The sequence below is a fragment of the Jaculus jaculus genome, chromosome 6 (genome assembly GCF_020740685.1).
Source record: "Jaculus jaculus isolate mJacJac1 chromosome 6, mJacJac1.mat.Y.cur, whole genome shotgun sequence".
Classification (NCBI taxonomy): Eukaryota; Metazoa; Chordata; class Mammalia; order Rodentia; family Dipodidae; genus Jaculus; species Jaculus jaculus.
Window position 1 is genome coordinate 52,799,432 of NC_059107.1, and position 27,556 is coordinate 52,826,987.

Below are 27,556 nucleotides of genomic sequence, written 5' to 3' on the forward strand. Positions count from 1 at the left end.
GTAGAGGAGGACAAGTCAGAAAAATATTAGTTTTAGTTTTTTCATGGTTGTGAGTGAGATAAGAAGAAAGACATCCTCTTGATGTATGCTTTCTGAGAACAAAAGAGATGCAGTAAGAGTAGATGAGTCTGAGAAAACTGGAGATGTGAGGCTGGAAACAGAAGCGTAAAGCTAAACAGCCTCAAGATGGTAAATAATAACCAATAGTAATTAGCATTTTTACAATTGCTACTATGTGCCAGAAATGTGCTGCTATCCGATATTGACTCACTTGGTCTTGAACATGACTCAGGCATGCACCATTGTCATCTCTCTTACATAAGAAGCCTGGAGCCTAGAAGCTCTGGTGCTGGCGGAGCATGGCAAAAGTGGCCGAGTACAGCATGAGCAAAGAGGTGGGCCCCTACACACCTCCTGCCTGATTTGCTGCCATGTGAAGTGAGAATTTGGGGCAAGCGAAAGGTTTGTTCATCAGTTGTCACAGGAAATGACTGGAAACAGACTAATAAAAGATCAAATGGAAAACAAAGAGGACAGCACTTGGAAGCATCTGCAGTTGTACATCATGGATCTGTAATGATGCTGACCTGTATCACAGAGGACTGGTATGTTAGACATACTCATCAAGCACAGAAAAAAAAGGAGCTGCAAGAAAACATGTTGGGATTATGCTCTGATGGATAAGTACAAATATAGGGGAGGGAAGAACACAAGAAAGCTTCTGAGTAAACAAATTAGCCACTTTAGAGCAGAGAGAATCCACTAGGAATGTGAGAAGACAATGTAGCAAAAGGAAAAAAAAAAAAAACAATGGTCTTAATATACAACTTAGGGAGAGAAAAGCTGAGACAATAGGGTAAAGACATACTTTTAGAGCTTGAAAGCAGGATGTGGTCAGAGAGATATGCTGCCGTTATGGTCCCCTGATGGCAGTGTGGTTTGGGGAGATTGTGGTACATTGAGGAGGTAAGATCCCACTGGAGGAAGATGGTTACTGAGAATTGAGCCTTAGCTTTATAACTCCATCCATCTGCTTGCCACATCTCTGGTTCCTAATCTGCACTGAAGTAAACAAGCAGCTGATCCTCCTGCCATGGTGCCACTGCCAACAGGCACCATGTCTTCCCCTCCATGATGGACTGTCACCTCTTCAAACATGAGCCAAAATATATCATTCTCTTAAGTTTCTTTGTCAGGTATTCTGGCAGGAGAAAAGTAAATAACACAGCTAAGTCAGAATTGATATTTACATGTTAAATAAGTATTATTCCAGTATGTTCTATAGCAATATTCCTCTGTATGTCCACAACATACTATAGTTGTAACAATGTACCCCAAACAAAGAACAAAATCAAGTGAAAGGTGATAGTATTCAAGGGTTGAGGGATATGCAAGTGAGTTATACTGGAAAGATGACAACAGACATGACTTGAGACAGAAATGGTGTATCTTAGAGACATTCCACCACAATATCTTGCTGGTGTGAGGAAAAAATAATCTGAGAGTGTTCTGACAGACTGAAATAAAGCTGTCATTAGAATGCCCCAGTAAGGATGAGGAAAAGATGAGGAAATGGAACTCTATCTTTTCAAACTGTACCTATAGGGAACATAATCTCCTTCAATAACATAAATGGTGTGGATATTTAGGTCATATTAGCTAAATTCATCACTAGATTTGTCTCATAAAAGATTCCTACAAAAATTCTGTGATGCTTCTCTATTCTTGCAAATCAGAAAGGAGCTTGAGGGCTCAGTTTGTAAATGTGCTTGCTGTATAAGCACGAGGGCCTTATAGCAGCCAATTCTCCCTGGATTTGAGTCCCAGCACACATATAAACATCTGGGCATGGTCATGCATAGCTTTAACCACAGACCTATGGGGAGCAGAGACCAGAGAATCGTTAGTACTCACTAGTCAGCCACTCTGACCAAAAGACAGTACCTCTGGGTACAGGGAGAAATTCTGTTTTAAGTAAACAAGCAGAATGATATAGGAAACCTGACACACTCCTTTGGTCTTCAAACTCATGATCAAGGAGTAGCTGCATCTGCATACATACATGTATACATCATACTCACTGCATGCACACAAAAAAAGAAAAGAAAGAAAAAATATTCATATCTGGGGAGGGAAATACTAATTGGACACAGAAATACAGTGGGTAACATTCATCAGTTATCCCCTGAGCAAGTTGGACAATGTAGAAAATATGTATTTCCTACATGAATTATTTATTTGTTCTTTATATTCATACAAAAGTTATTAGCATATTACATAGCAAAGGGTGGGTTTCTGACTCATATATGTTTCTCGGTGTGGTGTGTATTGAATTGTGTGTAACCTTATGATTTTACACTTAAGAACAAAATATAAAGAAAACAATCCTTTATTAGAATTTAATCACAAAAAAATTCCACACAGGCAGTTGTTCATCTGATAGGACATTGCAAAATCAAGAGACGATGAAAAGTACAAGAGTAAGACTATCTAAGTGGGACAGAAAGATGACTCAAATTTTCTAACATAGAAAAACTATATGCTTCTTCTAGTAGAACTATTGGCTGAAAATAAATAGGACCCATAAAGAAAAAAAGGTTAGTCAATATAAGAAATATTGAAATTTAATATAAAACACTTTCAAGAACATGTTATAAAAAGAATTTTCATGCTTAAAATGCAGAATCCCTAATATCAGGTCTGCTTAAAGATTCTATCATACCAGTAGATTAATACTCAAATCATCTGCTTTTGCTAAAGAGAAGGTATTACATCACTATAATTCATCTCTTGTGTTTATAGAATAGAAAGATGGTATAACTGATGATTCAGGAAGGGTTACTTTCATCAGTCAAAAGTAATGCCAGAATTTTTAATCTTAAAATGCCTTAATCTCATTTTCTACTTGTTTTGAATGAAATGCTTTTGCTAACAGGTTTTTTAAGAAGCGAACTACCAATACCACTTGACAATGTTTAGTGCAGATTTCATTTTATCAAATAAAATCCAAATGGCATATATTTGATAAAAAGGTTTCTTTTTTATTTTTATTTATTTATTTTTTGTTGTTTTTTTTTTTTCAGTTTTTTTGAGGTAGGATCTCACTCTAGCCCAGGCTGACCTGGAATTCACTATGGAGTCTCAGGGTGGCCTCAAACTCATAGCAATCCTCCTACCTCTGCCTCCCAAGTGCTGGGATTAAAGGCGGCATGCACCACCATGCCCAGCCAACAAAAAAGGTTTCTATTAGCCATAGAAAAGGTCATGTCCTCAAACAGAAAATCTAGTGGTTTCTTTGTTAAATGATAAAAGTATAAAATTTTAACATGAATAAAATGTAGTTGCAGTATATTGCAAAATTAATAGGCAAGAATGAGAAATAGGTATTTTGGTATGCAGTCATTCCTTTCATAACCAAAAATTCCCACATCATTCTTTTGTCTGTAAATGTTTATATACTTTTCATGAATGTGTGTATGTTCTATGTGCATAGGTGCATGGGTATGCATGCACATGTGCATAGGCATGCAGAAGTTATATGCTGAAATCTGGTGTTTTCCTCAGTTGCTTTCCACCTTAATTTTAGAAATCAGGTATCCTCCTGAGCCTGGACTTCATCAATTTAGCTACATATGCTAGCCACCAAACCCAGTGATCTTCTGGAGTTCACCTCCCCAATGCTGGGATTACATATCCATACAGTCATCTGAAGCTTACATGGTGCTTGGAACCAGCAGTTCTCCCGCTGGCAAGCAAGCACTTTCTCTCTGAGCTGTCTTCTAAGCCATCTTCCTATGTCACTATTTTATATTTGTATTTTATAAATATTATAAATAAGTAAAAATATTTATATGTTATAGAACACAGCTCCCTTTCAAAAAAAAATACCAAATGTTTCCTTAGCATATGAAGCATTATAAATAAGTACTAAATAATATTGTCATATTATGAAATGAAAACAGAAGCTAAAATACAATTTAAAATATAACAGTCTTTTCATTCTGTGAAAAATACTAAAAGTACATTTTTCCCCAGTAGTCCTTTGACATATAGTTATTAGCAAAATACCAAATGCATAGCATGCCCAACTGTACCTCTGTGTAACAAGCCCTTCAAAAACAAAGTTGCAGGGTTGGAGAGGTAGCTCACATGTTAAAGGTTTGATTTCCCAGTACCCAAATGCCTAAAGGGGCACATGCATCTGGAGTTTGTTTGCAATGGAAGAAGAGCCTAGCACACCCATCCTCTTGCTTTTTGTCTATATCTCTCTCAAATAAATAATTTAAAAAAATGAAAAACGGATGCAGCAGGTATAGTAAATAAAACATTTTTGCATCAGTATTGAAAGAAACATTGTTGGGTTGAGGAGATGGTTCAGTGGTTAAAGCACTTGCTTGCAATGCCTCGTAGGCAGAGTTTGAGAACTCAGTTCCCAAGTAAACCCTGATGCACAATGTGGATGCAAAATCTGGAGTTTGTTTTCCATGTCAAGAGGCCCTGGTGCCCCTGTGTCTGTCTAGCTCTCAAATAAACAATTTTAAAATATTAAGAAATACTAGGATGCATGACATGTTAACAGATCATAATCATTCAAGAGGATGTGAAGAGCCAGCTCAAACATCCCAGTACTAATGGCAAAAACCAAGAGTACCAAGAGAAAAATAAGTCATGGAACAGTCAAAAGGAAACAAGTCTGACTTGGCTGAACATTAAGCTTTTCTTAATAAGAGCACTGTTTACCATATATTTCACTTACTTCCCTGTAACATCAAGTACATTTCTCAACATTTCATTTTCTTGGCTAATCCTAAACTAGGGAAAGAATTAAAGAATCGGTGCTATTACCAATAAAACATCCCAGTGGCATGGGAAAGACTGAGCTCAGCTCCATTTCCAACTTAAATGCCAATTATGAGGGAGAAAAGCCTCCTTCAAGCTAAAAGTTAAAATTGTACAATTTGGATAGTGACAGCTCAATTAGAAAAGTGTCTGTTGAGCAAGCATGAAGAATTGAGTACGTATCTCCCGCACCCAGGAAAACGTCAGACATTGTGATGTATACCTGTTATAATCCCGGTGCCAGAGAGGCAGCAAGAGCTCTTGGTTCCTGAGGCTTTTGTGTATGTACTCTAGCTAAATTTGGTGAGTTCTGGGGCCAATGAGATACCTTGTCTCAATAAATAAGATGGAGGGTGATTGAGGAAGATGCTCATGTTGACCTATGGTCTCCTCACTCTCATAGCTGCACATATTTCTTCACTCATACAATGCAAACATGCATAAATATACACATGCATCAATATACACACATATGCAGAAGGCAGTATCAGGAGGATTGCCATGAGTTAAAGGCCACCCGGAGACTACATAGTCAATTCCAGGGCACCCTGGGCTAGAGACGCTACCATAAATAAATAAATAAATAAACAAACAAACAAACAAACAAACCACACACATGCACACCACCCACAAAATAGCATGAAATTGGGTATGCAAGACTCCGATTATGTTAAATGACTGATCCATGATGTTATCAGCCATTACTATTTATTTAGCACTTCCTGTGTGCTGAGTATATCACTGAGTCCTTTCAACTACTTTCCAGTCAGGATCCCCAATGTCCTATTAGGAAACATGTGTTTTCTTAGTTCACCATTGCTTTGCTGACTTATAGAAATCACCGAAGCTGGTGGTCAGATGCTACCCTCTGTATTCTATATGCTTCTCATCCAGCCACATGTTTCTACTATTCTGAATGTCAGTCTTCATCCCACAGCTTCTCATGAGCTATTCTTGGCCATTCAAAGCAACCCTGAAGAATAGGAAAGTATGGAATCTTTGCAATGGATGGTGCCTATTCACTATTTTCTTCTCAGGGTGTTTACATCATTATTAATAGTCCATTCTCAGTAGAATTGTTTACTCACTGGATAAAATCTGTTTTATTTCTGTTCTATTGGATGTTATACTTTAATTTCTAGGATGGATTAATAACTTCAAATTTTTTTCAAGACACTTGAGAGTAGCATAATAAACTAAGAAACTTTTAATGACCCTATGTGCTAGCATAAGTACAAATATACAGTCAGGCACCAAGCTAGACTCAAAGTTAATAATCTGCTGTTATAATAATATAGCAAAGTGAAATTTCAGAGAAGATAAACAAGGTACTGAAGCCCATCTCACTTGAAGCACTTTCTTTTCTATCTGCACTTGCGCTCCACTAAGGATGTGAAGACTCTCAATAGAGAGAACTTCAGAGTATTCATTTACTGCTTCTATGAACGAAGATCATGACCACAACCCTGGACAATTAGCATTGCATATTTCTACCACCCCAGTATCCAAAGTCTGGCACTACTTCATGCATCCACCTCTAAGAATAATGTAAAACACTCTTTGCTTTCCACCTAGAACAATATCTTCTGGGAAATCTCCCAGTCTGATTTAATGTGCATTTGTCTCTTTTTTAAAAGTATTTTTATTTATTTATTTATTTGAAAGCAGAGAGAGAAGAAAGACAAGAAGAATGGACATAGCAGGGCCTCTAGCCACTGCAAATGAACTCTAGATGCATGTGCCACCTTGTGCATCTGACTTTGCATGGGCACTGGGGAACTGAAGCCAGGTTTTTAGGCTTTGCAAGCAAGTGCATTTACTGCTAGCCATCACTCCAGCCCCAGTAAGGCTCTTTTAAAACTTCTACTTGTTATTTTCATTGAAAGGCACACTTTTTTAATTTCCAAACATCTGAGCATATCATTTAGATCATTTTTTGTTTGCTGAATTTAATCTTTCATAAAGGCCTAGTTACAGCATTGTCAGGGAGTATAATGGAAAAAACAATGGTAGGGTCCAGGCCATGACTGGAAACCCAAGCTCTTCAAAGGAGCTACCACTAGGGAGGATCCCCAGTAGAATGGGGGCAGGGATGAGAGAAAAGAGGATACCCACACATGATCTATCCATATGAAGTATGTCCTTAATAATAATTATTATTATAAAAAAGAGGGCTGGAGAGATGGCTTAGCGGTTAAGCGCTTGCCTGTGAAGCCTAAGGACCCCGGTTTGAGGCTCGGTTACCCAGGTCCCACGTTAGCCAGATGCACAAGGGGGCCCACGTGTCTGGAGTTCATTTGCAGAGGCTGGAAGCCCTGACGCACCCATTCTCTCTCTCTCCCTCTATCTGTCTTTCTCTCTGGGTCTGTCGCTCTCAAATAAATTAAAAAAAAAAAGAAAAAAAAAGAAATTCATAGAACTTTCATGGGCTAGACTTTGTACATTTCTGATGGGCCTCCCTGGAAGAGCTGTTGAGCTGTGGCCGGAGCAGCACCTAGGAGAGGAACTCATAACAGTGAGAGGACTATGGCATTGGCGAAGTATTGGTTTTGTGAATTTGTATGTCACTGACAGGAGGGTATATATTAGTACCAGGAACAGAAGTATTGTGGAGAAAAGACAGGGAGAAGGGAGTAAGCAGAAGGTAGACAGGATGGAGAATTCAGGGAACCAGTGAATTACAGTCCCTAAAGTATTGAGATAGGTAGCATCTGCTCAGGAGCTGGGAAGCTAGGCCTGAGTCAAATTCTGCCTCTCACTCATTTTTTATCTCTCAGTGCCTCCTCTTCTTCAAACATGAGATGTACTTAACAGCTGCTCCTTTTATGTTTCAAGTTCCTATTCAATTAACTCAAATGCCTTAGAGAGAAAGCTGTGTCCAGATAAAATGTTCAGAGAGCGAATGATTCTTTGAAATCATTGAAATTTGAATTTTGATAAAATTTGAACTTAAATTGGACACAAAAATACATCCCTCCCTTGCATGCATTCTGGGAAAGAGACAACACTAAAGAACTGAAACAACTCTAAAGGAAAAAACAAAATGAGCAGTGAATGAAAACAGAGTGAAGTAGTTAGTTATGGAATGGGGAACCCGCCAGAGGCTGCATAGGAAAAGAAGCTGCAACAAGCCAGACTCCACATTTCACATCTGACCAAGAGTCTGACAGCGTGCACAGCAATAAATAAGAAGAGAGAAAAGGGTTTTAGGAGGTGACATTTTTGACAGAAAATAATCAAAGGAATGTGACATGCTTGACTGTTTGATTATATTTGAAGATTTATGACACAGCAGAGACGCTGAGGAATCAGATGTGCAGAATACCACAGGTCATCTGTTTCTTGGGCCAAAAGAAAATGTAAAAGGGGTGCAGCCACCCCCCACCCTGGCAACAATCACTTTAGGATAGGAGTTCCAGTTCCCTTTATAAAGTCAATTTACACTGAAACCAGCATTTTTGGTATGAACTGACTTTAAGTTAGAAACAAACTTACATTTTCCTCTAGGCTCTTTTAGAGCCACACAACAGGAATGCTTGCTCAGTCCACTCTTTCTCAAGTATGTTTGTGACTCAGAGTAAGCAGTGCACATGGGAACCGACTGGATAGAGAAGTGAGCTCATCACACAGACATATCCACCAGGGAGGAAAACTAGAGCTACAGCAAACCAGTACTAACACAAGGACAAAGAAAGATCTGGAATGAAATCTGTGTCTAGGACCTGAAAAATTACTCCTCAAGTTGACTACCTTTTTGCCTGAGCAAGTGATCAGAGGGCAGGACCAGAGGAAGGCAAGAAGGCATTAGGGCAGCTTAGACAAGAACAACCAGTTGCAAATGTACCTACTGCCAAAAAGTTAACACTTAGAAGTCATAGCACTGAACATTTTTCTGACTTACGGCTGTGGTTTTACTGTCCTGCTCTGAAACAGTACTGCATGTTAAACCAATCATGGGTTTCTCTCAGACAGCAAAGTAAAGTAGCAATAGTCAATCTTATTTCGTAAGGAAACATGGGGAAGTACTCATAAGTTAGCTCAGAAACAGAGTTGTTGTCACTACTGTGTATTGATCATGGTTTCAGAATTATGAAAGGAAATTAAAGGCATGAGAATGGAAAGAGGCAGAATTAAATGTATATGTAAATAAATGTTCAAAACATGAGAAAATCAATGGATAAAAACTATTGCAAACATTAAAAGCTATCTAGAGTATAGAAAAGTTATGAAGTAATATAAAATGGATCTCATATATACTAACAAAAATGCATTTTCACATTTAAAAAGTATTTGCACATGTATTTATATATGTGTGTGCAAACCAGATTCTCTTCCTGCCTGCCAGGTTTATGTGTGTCTTGGGAATTGAATCTCAGCTCACAGTCTTTGAAGCATCTTTAACCAGTTAGCAATCTTCCAGTCAACATCCCATAAGTCCTTTATTGATTGATTGATTGATTGATTGATTGATTTGTCTTCATTCTAAGACTTTATTGTAACAAGGCAAGGAAGAAAGTAGGAGAAAGAGAAAAAAGAGAAGAGAGAGAGAGACAGAGAAAGGGGTAAGTTTACCAGATAAAGAGGGAGAAGGGAGAGATGGAGGGAGAGGAAAAGAGGAATGCACATACCTAAGAAGCAAGAGAGCCAGAAAGAGTAAAAATGTATGTTTTTTTTTAATTTTTATTTATTTATTTGAGAGCAACAGACAGACAGAGGAAGAGGTAGAGAGAGAGAGAGAGAGAATGAGAGAGAGAGAATGGGCATGCCAAGGCCTCCAGTCACTGCAAACAAATTCCAGATGCATGTGCCCCCTTGTGCATCTGGCTAACATGGGTACTGGGGAATCGAGCCTTGAACCAGGGTCCTTAGGCTTCATAGTCAAGCACTTAACCACTAAACCAACTCTCCAGCTCCCAAAATGTATTTTTTAAGTAGACATTTTCTAAAGTTTATCTAATGAAAGAAATGGCATGATTTATAATAGCAACAAAAGAAAATAAACCATACATTCAGAAATGTGAAAATATTACAAGGCCAAGATATTTAAACACTAATGAATGATTTTAAAATAGTGCCCCTAAATAGGAAAAAAATAGTGTTTCAAGTCAGAACAGTCAACATAATAAAGATACCAGTTCTTTTTAATATTTTGTTTTATTTTTCATCAATCACCATGGAATGTGATCAGGCATTTTTCTTCTGCTTACGCTGAATATTTTATCAGTGTAAGACTAGTATGCTCAGAGAGCCAGACAAAAATCCAGATCTAAGAGAATATGAGCTTATGCATGTATCCTCTCTTTATGATATAATCAATAACATCCCGATTTTGGATGACAGCAGCGACAGGTGAAATGGATTGAAATACTTGTGATGTATTCAAACCCAAAGTTCACAGAGATCCTCAGAAAGCAATTACAAGAAACATATTCTATATAACCACCTATTAATTATGACTGGAATTTTCTAAGAAACCATCTTCTAAATGTATCTATTCTGTAAATTTCCATATAGGCTTTCTGATATAGTATTCCTATAAGAAAATGAAATTGAGCTGATTAGTGCATAGTGAATGAAAAATTAGAATGAAACACTATTTTGTGACATTTTTTTTTCCTTTCTATGAGAAACAACTGATGATCAAGCTAATAAACACAGCAAAGGAAAAATAAAAAACAATTTTAGTTCCCTCTCCCAGTGAGTTGAGTGGGAAAATCTCCTGTTTAGGAGAGGATTATGAAGAAAACAAGGGCACTTAAACGACTAGCAACACAATTGAGAATAGGAAATTCAACATGGCATTCTATATGGCAACTATAATACCGAAATAATGGATAGATGATTTTTTTCTTAGTTTTCTTTCAAGGTAGAGTCTCACTCTAGCCCTGGCATACTCATATTCACATTCATTCATTGTAATTCTCCCACTTTCACCCTCCTCCTGCTCTTCCTCCTCTCGCCCCCCTCTCGCCTTACAAATAAATAATAAGATATTTTAAAAATAGCTAAATGTCATTTTATGAAGTTGAATATAATGGCTGGCAAAGATTCACAGAAATTGGAATTTTCACATAGCTTTATGGAATGAAGAATAGACATTTTGAAAAGTAGTTTTGTAATTTGGTTTAGGTCACACAATAGCCATGTGACCTAGTAACATTGGATAAATAAACGTGTATTTTCCAAAAAGATATGAAAATATACATCCAAACACAAAATGAGTACTTTACCATCTTTATTTATAAATTCTTGCAACAATACAAGTTTCAATCAACTGGCAAAAGCAAATGGATTGCACCACAACCACAGGGTGAGAGGTATAAACTGCTAATATGTTCAACCATATGTTGCTTTGAAAAGTAATTTTGCTAAGTGAAAAAAAAAAAAAAAAACCTAGACTTAAGGCTACAAAGAACATGATTCCAGGTTATCATATTCTGGAAAGGATGCAACTAATGACAGAAAAATTGGTAATTCCTTGCAAGAATATAAGGGAATCCAGGAGAAATTTACTAAAAGCAGCCTTATAGAAATTTAGCATCATGATGGGGTATATATATCTGAATACTTCTGTCAAAATCCATAGACCAAGGCTCTCGAAATGACCCAGTGGGCAAAGTAATTGCATCAGAAGCAGGAAGTCCTGATTTCAGATCCCCAGGCCCCATGAAAAATATGTGGCCACCAGGGCATGGTGGCACATACCTTTAATCCCAGCATTTGGGAGGCCGAAGTAGGAGGATCACTGTGAGTTAAAGGCCACCCTTGAGATTACATAGTGAATTCCTGGTCAGCATAGACTAAAGTGAAACCCTACCTAAAAAAAAAAAAAGTGTGGCCATGGTGGCACTGATGTAATGCTTTCTTTCACTGAGGAGGCAGAGTCCAGCAATACCTGGTGCTCATTGGCCAGCTACTCTGGCCAAAACAGCAAGCTCTCAGCAAGAGACCCCCATCTGAAAAAATAAGGCAGAGAGACACAGAAAGATATCTGACCTTGACTATTGTCCTCCACACATGCAAACAAATGTCCATGTGAACCTACCTCATAGGTATGCTTGCACATTATACAAGCATACACCAGAAATTAAGTAAAAATTACTTAGTATAAATTATGCATAAACAAAGGCCCCTTTAGAAACAAGAAAAAGAAAAGAGTGCCCCCACATGGGGATTGTTTGGATTCTAATTCAAATGAATATCTATAAAAATATATTTAAGACATATTAGAAAACTTGGAAAGTATAACACTGGTCTAAGTATTAAAATGCCAACCAGACATTATTTCTAACTAAGGAAGAATAATGGAACCATGGTCATATTTTTATTTTAAGCCTATACTCAACATTTTGTAGGATACATATTTTAGCATATATAGATAAGCTGAGATATTTAAGATATTCAGAATTAATTACAAATATTTAAAAAGTGGCAAAATTTTGGTACTTCTAGATTGAATAACATTTTTATATGTTCTAACTACAAAAAACTAAATGAAAAAATCTGTATCATAAGAAACTCTATGCATTTTCATGTTTGAAAATATATACAAATAAACATAGTAGCAAATATTTTTGAGCATGTACATTGTGCCTAGCAACACCTATGATTTCCAGGCTAAAACATCTTTCTTGAGAAAGCTATAAAATAAAAACAGTGATAATTCCAATTTGACAAAGAAGAAACTGAGAAAATCTAAACACTGGGGGGAAATAAAGCTAAAGAAATATTAAAGTATACAGTTAGAGAAGACATTTTGTTTATGCCCCAATTCATAGGCACTCTGTAATTCACTGTGTTAGTGTGTGGGGGGTGTGGTGCATAATCATGGATGCTCATGTGTTTGTGCATGTGTATGTATAGAGGGTAAAAGTTGATGACAGTGTCTTCCTCAGTGACTCAGCACATTATTATTTTGATACAAGGTCTCTCATTAACCCTGATATTCACTGAGTCAGCTAAGCTAGTTGGCCAGAAAACCCTGAAGATCTGTCTTTCCTAGTGCTGAGATTTTAGATGTGTGCCATCACACTTGGCATTATATTTGGGTGCTAGGAATCCAAACTCAGATTCTCATGCTTGCATGGAAAGTAATTTGCAGACTGAGCTATCCAATGAATCACAAGACCCATCCATTTTGCATTATCGAGGTGTGGTTTGCTCAGTCTGTCTGCTTTCTCTCTTATTTTGGTTACCATGTGTACACAACTGTATTTCTTCATTCTTATAATGTTTTGGTTCTGTATTTTCCAACAGCTGATAGCACATGACTACATCCTCTAAATCATAGATACAGTGACCATAAGATTTTTGAAAAGAGAAAATATTTAAGTTAACTTAGTGTAAATTTAAAATAATACAATGAATCTATTTAAAGGACTATATATGATGACTTTTGTTTGCAGGAGACTGACCTTATCATGATAAACAGATTTCCCCACTAATCTCTGCAGTTTCATGTATATATGTCCTATTCTGCTTTCCCATCACCCTTCTCTTTCTATTACTTATAATGAAGAAGCATATTGACCTGACAAGAATCGTGGATATGAGGTAAAAGCCTTTGTGTTGAAATGGCAATCACTGTCAGGTAAAAAGATAAATAAGCAATCAGTCCTTGGCTTTATCTTCTCTTTTTATTTTGGGGGAAATAATAAACTCCCAAATACAGCAAAATCAGAGTCATAGGCAGAAATGAATGTTATTTTTCATAACCTGATGGGTTAAGAATAAGCACAGGCTTATGCATGACCCTGTGGAGCATGCTCCAGGGAAATACTCAGAAGAGTACATAAAAAAAGCAAACAAATCTCCATGGACCGACCATAGGCATTCTGTAGATGCCTTCGTGTTTGTAATAATGTGAGGACTTCAAATGGCTATCAAGTTTGTGCTATTCCAGAAGGTGGAAGGCTGAGACAGGAGGGTTACCATGAGTTCCTATCATAACAATGAGCCTCTATCTTATAAAACAACAACAAAGGGCAGAGGATGAAGTTTTCAGCTCAAAGAGTGCCTGCTTAGCATGCAGCCCTGCATGTGAGCTATAGTATTACATATAGCAAATGTAGTGGCACATGCTGATATTCCCAGCAATGTGGATGTGGAAGCAAGGGATAAGGTCAGACTCCTCTGCATATGGGGTTCAAAGCCTATCTGAACCACATGGCTACATGAGACTACATAAAAAACAAAACAACAAATTAGAATCTAACTGATGACAAGTCTTTTCAGAATAAGTTAAACATGGCTCCTTCTTGAAAGAAAAGTAAACTCAGTAAAATCAAGTCATTTCACATTAATACCTAAAGCTATAAGTCAATTTTGATTTAAAGATTTGATCTTTTCATACACATAGAGCATCAGCAACACATCGTCATTCTCCACTCAGTAGATACTATCAGTACAGAAAAAAGTATCACTAACTGAAAAGCACAGATGTTAGGCAATGTTTTGGTCTTTTTCACATTTAAAAATTGAGAATCTCTGTTTTCTTGTATTTCTCCTTGGTCTTCAATTACAACTTAAAATGAAAAATAATTATACTTTTTATCAGTTTCCTATTTACCACAGAGATAACAAACTTCTACCAACACACTATACTAAGTGTAGCAATCTATTACTTTTAATTCTGTAGCCTGACTTAGTTTATTGCCTCAGCCAAAATCAAGGGGCTGCAAGGTGGCACTTCTTTCTGGAGAGGACTAACTTTGGCTTTCCAGGTTGTAGAACCATAACCACTTTCTTTCTGAATATCAGCTGAGGATCACTGCTTTACTTGCCTCATGGATTCTTTTTATCACCTTATAAGCCAGCAGTGGAGGAATCATTTTCATATCACATCTTGCTTTTCATTCCCCTTCTGACTATAACCAGGAAAGACTCTGCTTTTATAGGACTATTGTGGTAAGACTAGGTCTATCTAAATAGTACAAGGAACTTTTGCCATCTTAAGGCCCTTGTCATTCATCACATCTGTAAAATATATACCATGTAAATGAATACATTCACTAGATACAAAAATCAGGGTGTGGACAACTTTGAGAGACCATTACTCATCTTACAGCAGCATTTGATAGTGCAATATCAGGAATGGAACTAAATTCTCCTTCCTACGAATGAATGTTCAGGAATATTTGACTTGGTTACATTTCATACATGAACATACTAAGAATACCTAAAAAGAAAAATACAATGGCAGTGGCTAATGATCTGATTGTAATCATTTTTTTTCCAAAGTGTTTCATAAATTGGAACCATCTTATTGGATTAATAGAAGCTCCATTTACTCAACCTACATTATTTAAAAAATATTTTTCCTTAGAGTCTCTTGTATATAGGTGATTGTGGTCAAATCAAGCCTCTGAGCATCATAAAATCTTAAGCATCAATGCATCACACTTAAGGGAAGCTGTTTCATTTGGTCATTGCCATGGTATACAAAGAGAAAGAAAGAGACTCACTTATGAAACTTTGAAAATGTTGCTAAGATTGTTCTGAACTTTAATGGAAGAAAATGTACTTGAGTCAAAGAAACGCATATTTTCCTTCATTCCTTCCTTTTCCTTCCTTATTTCTTCTTTCCTTCCTTCCTCCCTCCTTCCTTTTTCCTTGTTTTCTTTTCTTACTCTTTCCTTCTTTCCTTTCTCTTTCTTTCTGCTCTTTTAACTGTGATCCTTCTATCTTTCTTCTTCCTTCCATTCTAATTTTTCTTCTTCTCTCCCTTTCTTTATCCTTCCTTCCTTTATCTTTTATGTATGTGTGTGCATGGTTTTATGCAAATATGGGTGGTTGTGAAAGTGTGAGTACATGTCTATTCAGTGCATGTGTTTGCACATGCATGGGATGCCAGAGGACAACCTCACCTGTTATTCCTCAGGTACCATCTACCTGTCTTGAGGCTAGGTTTTCCAACAGTATTCCTGGAATTTTCCAGGTATGATAGATCATCTGGCCAGTGAGCCCCAGGGATCCTCCTCCTGCCTTCACCTCCCATGCCCAGATTTACAAGTAAACGCAACTACACCTGACATTTTAATCTGAGTTTTGAGTATTTAACTAAGGTTCTTAATATTGCAAAGCAAGCATTTTACCAACTATGCCACTTTTGCAGCCCCAATATACCATTTTTTCCATAAGAAATGCAGCCACCAATGTAACTCAATGCTTATTCCTAAATCCACATCAATGATAAAATGGTGGACAAAAACCCTGTTTCCTCTCATCTTATCACTTGAAGCAAACTGAGGAAAGGACATGGCCAGATGATACAGCATAGTACTCCATATTAACTCTCCTTTTTAATGTTTAAATTTATGTTAATCTTTAATGATAATCTGTGGAATCCAGACAAAGTTCTGTATATTATAGACTGATAAACTCATATGTGAAATACTGACAATTCTTGAGAATGTAGAAAAATGCCACAGAGGCATTGGTGCATTTTGAAGGTATTTTCACCTTTGGCATGAAGGCAAAGCTGTTGTGATGGGCAATACTTGACCAAACTATGATTTCAGGCACTGTTCACATTTTCCAAAACAACAGCCGGCAGTTAAATAAGCATGAGATGACCTTTCTTCCTTTGTATTAAAGACCAGCCAAACAATTATTCTAATTGCCTGCACAAGCAAATAGATTTCTGATATAAAAGCCAAACATTGCAAATATTTGATTTGAATGTCAAAAGGAAGAGATGGGAAAAGATATTAAATTGTCACACTATAGTAGACTCCAGGTGTCTAATAAGCCTTACACACTCCTTTAAACAGAGGATTAAATCCATGATGAAATATTGAAAAAGTTAGGAACCTTTGTGGCCATGAAGGAAATCTATGGCATCATGGGAAAAAATAAAAATCAGTGGCAACAATGAAATGGCTTTGCACATGTGAAGCACAAACATGATCAACAAGCTCTATTTCCAGGCTCCAGTCCCCTCAGGTTACACCAGTATTACTGTACATGGTGTGGAACATGGCCTGACACCACATTATTAAATAACTAGGATTTCAAGAAGAAAAGAACAGCAAAAAAAAAAAAAAAAAAAAACAGAAAGAGAAAGGAGGAAAGAAAAATATGAAATATATGATGAGTAGGAATATTAAATATGGCTGGAATCCCAAAAAATTATCACTATAATGAAACAATATTTAAAAAATGGATAATTCTGGAAAGTTTATGAAATATTCATATATGAATCATGTATAAGACACACACTTAAACATACAAAATGACTTAAAGGAAGAAAATATCCAGCAAATATGGGAGACTAGCTTTAATATTTTACAAGCAAAATATTAAGGGTAAGTAGAAAACTGTTAAAAATTATGCTGATGTCGGGCTAGAGAGATGGCTTAGCGGTTAAGCGCTTGCCTGTGAAGCCTAAGGACCCCGGTTCGACACTCAGTTCCCCAGGTCCCACGTTAGCCAGATGCACAAGGGGGCGCACGTGTCTGGAGTTCGTTTGCAGAGGCTGGAAGCCCTGGCGCGCCCATTCTCTCTCTCTCCCTCTATCTGTCTTTCTCTCTGTGTCTGTCACTCTCAAATAAATAAATAAATAAAAATTTTTAAAAAATGCAAAAATTATGCTGATGTAAATATTATACCCCATAATAGGAACAGAGAACAGATTCTAACAATAGTCTCTTCTTGTATACAAAGCCAGTATAAGACACAGTGTATAAGCCATTTGAGCTTAGAGAAAAGAAGCAATAAAATGTTACTCAGCAATTGGGTATTCAGAATATAAAATAGGTTTCCAAATTATCCATATCCAAAAATATATTTGAGGTCAATGATAGACTTAAATATAAGACACAAATTAAGGCCTTAAGAAGAAAATCTAAATTTTCCTGGCTTTAAAATCTGAAAATGATTCTTATGCATAACATTCAACCCAATAATTAACACACAAAATGTAATTAAAATAAACAGTCAATCATCTTAAATATGTTACAACGAAATACACCACTAAATAATAAAATGGTAGGCTATACACTCTAGGAGAAAATTATTTGAAGCTTATGCAAGAGAGAAAGGAGTATTATTTTGCAAAGGTAATACAATTGTATGTATCAAAAAAAATAAAGAAAGTTAGAAGGCTATCTTAATATAAAGCAATAGTAAAATAAGTAATCAAATATGTACTTCCAGTTATGGAGTGAGTTGCTGCTAAACACAGGGCTAGTTGACACTTGTTTGCAATTTGAATTCAAATGTTAGGCTATATAGGTTCATTATTCCACACAAGGGTTTCCAGAATATAGCTTTGAACACCCCAAAGAATATTATTTATCAAATGTAGTAACAATATTAGTTAGCAAGCTCATCTTTATTCCAATAATCATTTCCCTATATATCTGTATTAGTTACTTTTTGTATGGCTGTAGACAAAATACTGACGAGAGAAACTTAAGAAAAGAGGTTTATTCCGACTGAAGTTTGAATGGATACAGTCAATAATAGTCGGGAAGAAGGGTAGGAGAACCAGGCAGGTAATCACGTTGCAATACCTGTCAAAAATCAGAAAGATAAAGGCTGGCATTCAGCTTGTTTTCTCTTTTCCTGTTTCTTCTTTCTTTTTTTCCTTTTTTTTTTTTTTTTTTTTTTTTTTTTGTCATTGTTACTTATTCCAGATCCTAGCCCTTGTTAGGATACCCAACAAATCCAGAATGGATATTTCTTCCTCAGATAAATCTCTATTTTATTAACCTCTATGTTATTTTAAAGCACCAAAGTAATTAATACTTTAAAATAAAATTTGGATAAGAATAATTTTGCATTAATATAGACAAATCTATAATAAATAAGAACATTCCATAAAAGCCATGTTACTTTGGGGCTTTCAGATTTTCATCATATCTTAAAACTATCTAAAGCACTTGTTTTATCAAGTGAACAATGGTTTCTATGAAAATGTTAATTGAGCTGCACCAAGATAAAATAGTTAATGATGAGTTTATGCAAGCTTTAAGATGCAAACCCACATGATGAACATGGTTGCAAATACCACCCTCACAGTTTCAGTAACTTAGGTTACACAATCTCATATTAAACTGCAAGTTCTACTATAAACATTTTAGTAGTCATTTCTTCTTAAATGATACATAATAAAGTAATTCTCTGTCAGAATACAATCTCTGACCTTCTACAATTATGAACAGTATAGTGTAATTTATATTAATACAATTTTAAGTGCTTAAGTCCTTTTACCTAAATTCTATAAATAACTGAACTACACATTTTACAATAGGCCCAATACCCAGTATAAGTTATAGGTACAAGGATAAGAGAAAAGGAAACATTTAAAAGGTACAGATAATTGGGATACATATCTCCCATCAATTTGTTTTCAGTTATAAAAGTCAATAGTCTTATGAACATATGAGACCCAACAAAGAGTTGTGGAACTAGCTATGAAATATCTGTATTCAAAGTAATAAAGAGAATATACCTCTTTTGAGCAAACAGAACAAACTGGACACTAAAAACAGATATTTAGATTGTTAAATTTTCAAAATGGTATACACTTAAGTAATGGCCACTCAACAAGGTGTGAAAATAAAAGAAATTTCCATTCCCCATACAATCACTGTTATGCCATATTGAACTCCTTCCCATACTTCAGATAAATGTAACTGGATTTTAGCAAAACAATGAGAGTTAGTCTTCTAAAGATATCTCCATTGGCTGTTACTGCACTGAATGGCTGCTATTAACACAAGTTGGATATCACTTGGGAATGTGTTCAGAGACTGGATGATAAAAAACTGTCTACCAATGTATGATTTTTGAGAAAAGAAAGTGTGAAGTTAGTCATTCCTAAATAAGTACAAAAAGGGGCAATTACAGAAAAGCAAGAGAGGTGCTAAAGTCCAGGCTCCTCCAGTGTTCACAGCAATGCTGAGAGACACTCATGGCTCTCTTTATTGTGGACATAAGGACATTAAAGTTCCTTAAGTTTGAGTAATTTGGCCAGGTTTCTGAGAATGTATTGCCAAGGTTCAGACACAGAATTTTTATTTTATAATATTACTGATTTATTTATTTGCAAGGAGAGAGAGAGAGAGTATGGGTGTGCCAGGGCCTCTAACCACTGCAAACAAACTTCAGATGCATGAACCACTTTGTGTATTCAGCTTTATGTAGGTACTGGAGAATTGATCCCCGGTTATTAGGCTTTGCAAGTACCTTAAGTAATGAGCCATCTCTACAGCCCAGGCACCAAACTTTTACTCCAAAACTGATGTTCTTGTAGTATACTCCAAGTAGACTATGACAGTTTAGGATTAAAAACACAGTATCAGTGCATTCTGCCATCCACATCCATTCTGTATATGCACTTAGCATACTGGTATCATATAGGAATAAACAAGAAGATGGACAAACATCTTGCCAATGGACACCCTAAGACCAACAGAGAAGGAGGGAACCTAAGAATGGTGGATATGTAAGGCTGATTGTTTGTTTGTTTGTTTTTCTGTTTTCTCTTATAAGAGCACAGTTAAGAAAGAGAGAGCTAAGCATGTAGAATCACTATAACAAACAATTTCAACTCGGTGCATCTATAAAAATACTCTATTTTCTTCAACTTGTACAGCTGACTATATTCCATTACAAAATTCTTAGTGCCAGAATACTTGCCAGAAGCAACCAACTGTACTGCTTTGAATTGAAAATGCTTCTGTCAAAATGGTTGATGTATCTGGACAAAGATCAAAGGAGAAATGCTGCTCTGAATAATCTGCTTCTGCACTGTGACATCAAGACATTCCTCTGTCTCCTCAAGAGAATCAGATAAGTTTCCCATTGATGACAAAATATGCAAATAACCTAACAGAACCTTAGCATTTTTGAAAGAACAATAGAAAAGTTTTGGCCATGTCTCCCTAATTCTCTTCTCAAGTAATATCCCCAGATAAGAAGGATCTAAGGATGAGCACCAGAATTTTGGGGATCTGGAGGGACCTCAAAAGACTTCTAAAAACTGGTGGAGACTTTCATAACAAATGCCAGACCCTGCAGTAGAAATCTTTAAACTACCTATTCAAAAACCACGAACAACTTTGTCCCAGAATTTCTAAGTAAGCATATACAGTGGGCATGTCTTTAATTTACAGATCTTTGACTATAGTATAATGAAGCTAGTTCTCATAGTTCTAAGGATTGGAGAGTAGAAGAAATGTGAGAATATTTGTCCTATAATTTTAGAAAGGAGTGAACTAAAGCTAAGGCAGGAAGTTGTGATGGATGTTCAAGCTTCTTTACTCAAAAGTTAGGTTCTTGAATTCCACATCTATTGTTTCCAGACATCTTTAGGCTCAATATTTTCCTTGAAAATAATCAAATCCATAAATTCAATAGAAAAAGAAGAGTTCAAAGCAGAGTTGTTTTGGTTCACAGATGAGGAATCTCAAGTCTCAGTCACTTTCCATTCCTAATGTGGTATCTTCAGGAATCCCTAGAGTTTGCAGGAATACAAGTCCGAACCATCTGCTTTACACAAAGTCATCTCATAAAATTAATGTGGAAGAAAGCCAAGTTTTAAAACATGAAAAATTATATATCAATGCAAAAGATAAATTACAGTTCAAAATAACAATATGGAAAGTATCACAAGTTAGCCCAAGATTAATCACAGAATCAATGAGGCTGAAAATAGGTAACTTAGGAGTACAGCAAAGTACTTCACATCATGTGGGCAGTGCTCAACAGTGAATTCCCAAATGAAAGAAGAGGGTCTTAAAGTCTGGACAGTACTGAAATGAGAAAATAGCTGTAGAGAAAGCTGTGGAGGGGAGGAAAACTGCATTGTAAAAGGCTATTCAGCAAGAAACAATAAGATGACGTCAATGAAAGTGAGTGGACCAACTAAAAAAAGAGATAGCTGGAGAAGCTCAAAAGGTGAAGTTAAACCCAGAAGTGTATCAGGGCAAGGTGACTTCAAGTTAATGAACTCTAATATCATCCTGCAGACTATAAAGAATTACGATTTCTTAGCAAGGTAGATATATGTTCAAAGTGGTTTAGGAATTTTGTTCAGACAGTGGTGTACAGATACTCTAGGATGGGCTGAAGAGATTGCTCAGTGGTTAAGGTCAGTCACTTACTTGCAAAGCTTGATAGCTGGAGTTCAATCCCCCAGTATCCACATAAAACCAGATGCATGCATGGATATGAATGCACCTGTCATCTGTTTCCAGGGCCAAGAGGCCCTAGTGTGCCCAGACACACTCACCCTCTCCCTCCCTATTTCTCTCTGTCTCTTTTAAATAAAATAAATGAATAAAATATTTAAAAATTAAGATTTTTGCCAGGGAAATAAAAGAAGAGAAAGATCAGTTGGAGAGTATTTTGATATATCCATCTACAATAACAACCAAAATCAAGTTAATAACTGGGAGGACAGAAAGAAAGAGAAAGAATAAGCAAGGTCCAAAGGGATTTATATAGAATGCTACTTCTTATTCCAGGTATTAGAAACACTTCCAGGACATCTATGTGATATGTTTCAAAGGTGATACAGATCTCAGACAATAATTGAATTATATGACTTTTGAGGACCATTTACTACTATAAAGTTATATTTCAATATAACCCATAGGTAAAAGAGAGGAAACAAAGTGTAGATTTAAAGGTTGATCTGTCAGGGATCACAAAATTGATGAACCTAGTTACTGACCATTCTAAAATTAAAATGGGAAACAGAGTTAATTCATTTTAAATGTTTAAATAATGTCATCTGAATTCAAATAGTATATTATGACACATACTCTTAGAATAAAGTGTTTTTCATAAACCCCATTTTAAAGACTATATATTAAGAAGATGGCTTAGGAAGTAAACTAGTTTATCACTGATGATATAAAATAATACAAAATCATTGGCCATGTAGTCTTTTTAACCAATCACATGAACAACATATTAACAAATCTCAGAAAATTCATCTCTGAGTATGCCTATGAGCAGTACATATACTTTGGGGTTTAGATATTTTTCCCTCTCTCTCTCTCTCTCTCTCTCTCTGTCTCTCTCTCTGTCCCTTCCTTCCTTCCTCCCTCACTCTCTCTTCCTTCCTTCCTTCCTTTTATGAAAGAGAATGTAGATAGAGAGAGAATGGGTGTGCCAGAACATCCAGGCACTACAAATGAACTCCAGATGCATGTGCCACCTTGTGCATATGGCTCAAGTGGGTCCTGGGGAATTGAACCTAGGTCCTTTGGCTTTGCAGGCAAGCTCCTCAACCACTAATCCATTGTTCCAGCTCAAGTGTAGACCTTTTATACTTTCTCTTTTAATGGACTCCTGTGGCAGAGTTCTATTGATTCATTGTCTTTGTGATACTACATAGTATGTAATCAATAGGTACCATGCAAAGGAAAGAGCTGTCTAGTTCAAATTCAATTTTAGTCTACAATGATCTCTTCATTTTTTTATTTAATAATCATATAGTTAAGTTTTGTACATTGAATGGAGAGCTAAGTATTCTTAACTATACCTCAGAAATGTACTATCAGAACTCTTCATCCTTCTCCAATTAGTGCTTTCATTTCTAAACTAGCTTCCTGGGATCCACAGGTACCAATACCTCTGTTGATATGTTACAATCACCAAATTTCATCTATAAGCTAAGTCTATTATTTGTATCAAAATTAACAAAATTAAACAAAAATTAAAATGTATATATGTAATATATTTGTCATTATTTACAGAATGATGAACAAAAATTTTTCATCTCATTTATAAGGAATGTTTGAAAAAAATGGAGAATCTGCCACATGTGTGGTTTTATTTTATTATTATATTGGGAGCATTCCCCAGAGTTATCTATGAGATGCAATTATGTTAACAGAATAAAAACTAAGTGTCAAGGTATTCAAACACTGTGTTAGTCCACCAAAAAGAGTGATGAAGCTATGTTTCTTAAGACCTTTCCAGGAATAATAGATTAGAATGCACAACTAATAGCACTGCATTATTTAAACACGTGTCTCTCTTAATTTAAACAAATTAAGAATTCTTATTATAGCTCATTAAATATTCCCATAGAGGGCTGGAGAGATAGCTTAGTGGTTAAGGTGCTTACTAGTAAATCCTAACAATATGAGTTCAATTCCCCAGTATTCTGAAGAATTGTCAATAAATGTTAAAATATGCTTAATGTTCTTTAAGATTTTGGGGAGTGAGAAGATGACTCAGTGGGTACCTGCTTATATACAAATATGAGGAACTGAGTTGATACATACAGCATTCATGTAATAATATAATAATATCAGGCATAGAAGCATGCACCTATATGCTTTGTGCTATGGAGATGGAGAGAGAAAGATTCCAAAGTGTGACTGAGAAATATAAGTGACATTGACCTCTAGCTTGTACATACATGTGCAAACAGATGTAGCTCTATCCTCATATACACATTTCCACACACTTATGGACATACTGTATATTCCTAGTGTGATCCAAAGGTACACACACACACACACACACACACACACACACACACACACACAAACCTGGAACAAATGACAACTTTGAAGTTCTGGACCTAATTATTGACAGCAGTACAATCTGCACACATAGACACTTGTGACTCACATGCAAGTTCTAGGTTAATACACAAATGAATCATGATATAGAATAAATTTGCTAAATGTTACGAAGTTATGGTGTTATGAGGATTCTCCTAATTACTAATATTTACTATGTTCAATGGGACAGTATTCCAGTATTTTAGTCAGCATAAATCATCTTAGATCTGCTGTGTTAATTAAGAAACTAATGAAATTTTTAAACATATGCCCTTTACATTCCCACAATAAATATCAATCACTCAACTTTTAAGTACATTTTCTATAAAATTAGTATGTTATATATTTATTTTAATTAACTTTCAGAAAACGAAGACTCTTCCAAAATATGTTTTAAAATTACATGACCATAGGCAGGCATGGTGTTGCATGCCTTTAATCCCAGTACTTGGGAAGCAGAGGTAGGAGGACTGCTGAGAGTTTGAGGCCAGCCTGAGTGAGTTCTAGGTCAACCTGGGTTAGAGTCAAACCCTACCTTGAAAAACAAAAAACAAAAAAAAAAAACACCAAACAGTAAAGGTCAAAGCCCTGATTTTAGTTTCCTAATGGAGTCAGAGAAGGAGTTTCCAGTGTGTCTGTAAGCAGAACTGATAGACACATTTTTGTAGCAAATACTTTTCATATGGCCAGACAGTCTAAAGCTATATACATATAGACACACACACACACACACACACACACACACACACACACACACACACACACGTTCTTAAGAGATGGGACCACAAATTACGTGAAAATAAACCAGTGGAGTCCTTTCACATATCCTCCAGTGCTTGTCAAAATAAGAAATGAAATGTGACTTTTGTATTCATTGCTTTAAAACATAGCCCTTCACTATTTGCTCTCTTCTGCCTTCTCTCCCTACACAGTACAATCAGTAATTCTGTCTCCCCACATTCATTTGGATATTAATCCCTGAATATGTATATACCACTTATGGGTTTAAACATTATATTAAAATGATAAATCTATAAAGAAGAGAAAAATATGATTTTGAGGACATTTAAAATGTTATCTATCAGGTGAGATAAGAATTCACCAACCTATAATATGTAAGCACATGCTGTAATAAGTTTTACATGATATTAGAGCAGGACCCTTCTGCTTTGTATTGATTTCTATTTTTTATTAAAAATTTGAGGCTAAAACTTAGGGTCTGCCCATATAATGCAAGAACTTTAGCTCTAAGCTGCACCCCAGTCCTCACAGCAGTCTTTAATGCAAGTGCTATCTAAAAGTACTGTTTGGGGACTAGAGAGATAGCTTAGTAGTTAAGGTTCTTGCCTTCAAAGTCAAAGGACTCAGGTTCAATTCCACAGGACCTGAGTAAGCCAGATGCTCAAGGTGGCACATAGGTCTGGAGCTTGTCTGTAGCGGCTGGAAGCCCTAGCATACCCATTCTCCCCACGCCCCCTCTGTGTGAAATAAATAAGTAAAGATTAAAAGTACTCATCTTCTCTGGGTGGAGGATTTACTACTGAAGTGCCACCTCCCGGCTCCCTGTAACACATTTACCCAGAGTGCATCCTCCAATTGCCAGTGTCCCTAGAGGCCAAACCAGTCTGCTGAACAGAAGAACCTGTCTCTCAGCCTCACCTACTGTGGTCCTCACAAACAATGCCACCTGGCCTCAGAGTACAGCCCCCAGAAAGGCTGAGATAGTTAAAGTCAGGTATATTAGTCAGCACTCATCACATTAAGCTACATAACTAATAAATGTGGAAAAAGATTAACTGTGCCAAAAATACCCAGAAGTAAAACATCAAATTATTTTTTAAAATGAAGGTGAATGTCATCTTTTGGAGAAAAATCCATTGGGGAAAGAGAATGTTACAAACAATAACTTCAAGACAATTCAAAATAAATAGGTAACAGGAGGACTTCATTAAATGGGCTTCATGTAATCTCAAAGTTCTTTGAATTGCATGTCTAAGTATTTTCATTATTTTTCCCCCTCAAACTCAGCTTTGTAACAAAAGAGTTATTTTTCCACTCAGTGGTAGCTCAATTAGTAGCTGTTTTATTGGGTCAGCTGGACCTTTTCTGGGTGTTCAACTAAGTATTTGTTTGTTGGGTCTTATGTATTCTTTTCATGTAGATGTTCATCAATGGTGAACATTTGATGCTTTATCATGCATTTCATTGAAGTAGCAAATCATAAAGATGATGTTTACATTTTTAGCATATAACTTTAGAAAAAGCTATAAATTCAGAAAGTTTCCTAATGAAAAGAACTCAAAATAGAATTTGATTTCAGGATACAAGTGTGAAGAAGTTATTTCCCACTATCACAGTGAGCAAATAAAATTGAAACTATAAAGCAAAAGATAAGGAAATAATACCACAGCTGAACTTCCATCTTTGCCTAAAGATGCCCCAGTGTATTTGTCATCATCTTAGGAAACTGAATGCATTGTTTTCATTTAAGTAAGTATAACTATCTAGTACTGTCTATATGTCTTGCTTTGTGCATGACTGATGCTGAGAAAATGAAATCAAAGAAACAATCTAAGTCAGCATTCCTATTTGGAGTCTCTTCACTTTGAGATGTATTTTCCATGTAGGGAAGATTTGGCATCAAGGGAAATAAATGTTAAGAATGTTAATAATTTAATTTCCATTAATTAAGTAATGAAATCTTTCTTTAGGAAAGACTGTTTCTGTGAATTACATAGTTTGATCTAAATTGAAAATATTGATTCATTACCCCTCAATCTCTTTCCCTACCATCTGAGAAAGGTCTTTCTTTGCAAATTTAATATTTAAAAGTCAGAAAAGTTAGAAGACTCAAGAAGGATTGTGATACCAGGGATTACCTAGTGAGAGAGGTTTTGGGAACAATTTTGAAAGCTGCAGGCTCTCTGTCAGAAATTTGAAGACCATACTCTACTACATGCCCCTGACAAATGCTATTGCACTGAATGGTCTAACAGATACTTTTTAGATCTTTTCCTATTTGCTGTTTTTCTTTAATGACACTTCTGTCCTTAAACTTCACAAAAAGCTCTTTGCATACCATCTTGCTCACCTCATTTACACCTGCATTTATACCTGTTACTGCTTTATTTTGTGTTTTGGGGCTCTGCTTCAGATTACTCCATAAATGCAAGTATCTTGCAGGG

At 36.1% G+C, this 27,556-nt stretch overlaps 1 protein-coding gene across 3 annotated transcripts in view; it reads right to left on the reverse strand.

Annotated features, from left to right (window-relative positions):
- The window catches only part of Ctnna2 (catenin alpha 2), a 1,209,750-nt gene that overhangs the window by 1,125,177 nt on the left and 57,017 nt on the right, over positions 1-27,556 (reverse strand). The gene's annotated exons all lie outside the window — the stretch shown is intronic.